The 2,547-nt window shown below is 36.6% G+C and overlaps 1 pseudogene; it reads left to right on the top strand.

Moving 5' to 3' along the window:
* Window positions 1-448: 448 nt before the first annotated feature.
* LOC122198619 lies at window positions 449-1,317 on the top strand (annotated as a pseudogene).
* Window positions 1,318-2,547: the final 1,230 nt, after the last annotated feature.

The raw sequence follows: 2,547 nt of genomic DNA, 5'->3' as shown, positions 1-2,547 counted from the left end.
TGGCCTCACTCTTACAAGAATGGCTTAAATCCTAAGTTGTTGCCCCAACCTTCTTTTTTAAAAATATAAGGAAACCAAAAATTAAAAAATACTTTAGAATAGCTGCATTTTCACCCCTCAACTCAAAATTTATCAATATATTTAATGGCCAGTAGATTTGATATTATACTATGTGTTCGATTTCTCAAGAAAGCCCACTCCCATGTAGATGGCTAAGTCCCATGCAGAGATATTCTGATTCTTTCTGTCTAGGTCTATAGTTTTCTATTCTAAGTGCACACCAGAAATACCTCCAAAAGTGGACCTTGGACAGTAATGTTAAGGAGCAGAGAGAGTGGGGAGGCTGTGCCCGGCTCCTGCTCTCACAGCTGTTGCATGACACTGAGCTCCATAGAGACCACACTGGGCCCCACAGGACTCTGTGCCTTGCTGAGAAAAATAATTAAACATGGACAAAGGAGATCCTAAGAAGCCAAAAGGCAGAATGTGCATTCTTTGTGCAAACTCGTTGAGAGGAGCACAAAAAGAAGTATCCAGAGGTGCCTGGGTGGCTCAGTCAGTTGAGCATTCAACTTGATTTCTGCTCACGTCATGATTCCAGGGTCATGGAATGGGGCCCCAAGCTCAGCGTGGAGCCTGCTTAAGATGATTCTGATTCATATTCATTCATTCATTCTCTCTCTCTCTCTCTCTCTCTCTCTCTCTCTCTCCCCACAACTTGTGCTCTCACTCTCTAAAAAAAAAGAAAAAAGAAAAAGCATCCAATTGCTTCAGTCAACTTCTCCGAGTTTTCTAAGAAGGGCCTAGAGGGTGAAGACCATGTCTGCTCAAAAGACAGAAAAATTTGAAGACATAGCAAAGGCAGACAAGGCCCGTTATGAAAGAGTAAATGAAAACTTATATCCTCTCTAAAGGGGAAAAAAGTTAAAGGATCCCAATGCACCTAAGAGGCCCCTTTGGCCTTTCTCTTATTCTCTTCTAAATATCACCCCCAAATCAAAGGAGAACGTTCAGGCCTCTCTATTGGTGATGTTGCAAAGAAACTGGGAGAGATGTGGAATAACTCTGACCCAGATGACAAGCAGCCTCACGAAGGCTGCTGAGCTGAAGGAGACATAGGAAAAGGGTATTGTTGCCTACGGAGCCGAAGGAAGGCCTGATGCGGCAAAAAAAAAAAAAAAAAAAAAAAAAAAAAAAAAGGTGTCGTCAAGGCTGAAAAAAGCAAGAAAAAGAGAGGAGGAAGACAAGGAAGATGAAGAGGTTGAAGAGGAGGAGGAAGATGAAGAAAATGAAGATGAAGAAGATAATGATGAATAAACTGGTTTTAGCACAGCTCTTCTTCTGGTCTATACAGTACGTAACTCCCCTTTACATAACTCCTTTTAAAAAAAAAATTGAAATGTATGGTTGTCTAAGATTTGCTTTTAAACTGTACAGTGTCTTTTTTTATGTAGTTAGCACACTACCAAATGTATATTTAGATAGCCCTGTCCTCGTGCTATTTTCAGTAGCCACTAACCTTGCCTGGGACAATGTAGGGGTTGGAAATTGGCATGAAAATTTAAAACATGTTCTTATTGGTGCATAGAACAAATTAGTTGTATATGGAGATGAAGGATTTTTTCATCTTCACTTGTCTCTGACGCAGCTTACACGAAATAATTAGCGTTCTGTTAACTGAATAGCACTCTGTAATTGCAAAAAAAAAAAAAAAAGGAAAGAAAAAGTTGCAGCTGTTTTGTTGACATTCTGAATGCTTTTAAGTAAATGCAATTTTTTTAATTAAAAAAAGAGTATACCATAAAGTATGGTTCTTAGATTAGCAGTTTTAACATCACGTGAGAATTTGTTCAATATATGCAAATTCTTGGGCCCCACCTCACACCTAACCAGAAACTCTGGGGATAGAGTAATCTGTTTTAAAAACTCTCCAAATGTTTGTGATAAACGCAAAAATGTGAAAATCACCAAGATAAACAGTTCTTATTATGTTCCATCATCCTTACTCCAGGCTGAAACCCTCAGGAATAAGATCTTTCATGTAAAGTATAATAAACATCTATAGCCACATGATATAGTTATTAGCAGAATGATTTTTGGAACTGTTCTGGCATATTCCAGAATTTTCCAAATGATTTAATTTCCCTTACCACATTCTTACCTCCATAAGATGGGGATATTCATATCTATCTCCTAGAGTTGTCATAAGGTCCAAAAAGGTAGTATTTTTAAGCCCTTAGTAGAGTGATCTAACAAAAAAAATTAATAAAATGATAGCTATTGATGGTATTATTATAGATTTGGGTACATGTATACTTTACTGTTAATATAAAAATATTCTCACAATTATTATTATTGAATCTATTTTGGGTTTGGCATTCAGCTGACATTAGATATTCTTAGCTTATCAAATAATATTTATTATTGTATTTCTCTTTGTGTTGAGGAGATGATCTTATCTAATTTTTATAATTTCTTTTTTCCATTTTATAAGTTTTTAGATAGGTAAAACCATGCTTTTCAAAGTTTAAAGCAACAATCCTAGAA

Source organism: Panthera leo, chromosome C2, assembly GCF_018350215.1.
Source record: "Panthera leo isolate Ple1 chromosome C2, P.leo_Ple1_pat1.1, whole genome shotgun sequence".
In the NCBI taxonomy this organism is placed as follows: domain Eukaryota; kingdom Metazoa; phylum Chordata; class Mammalia; order Carnivora; family Felidae; genus Panthera; species Panthera leo.
The sequence above is the reverse complement of the archived record's forward strand: the minus strand, read 5'-3'. Positions and strand labels throughout refer to the sequence as shown.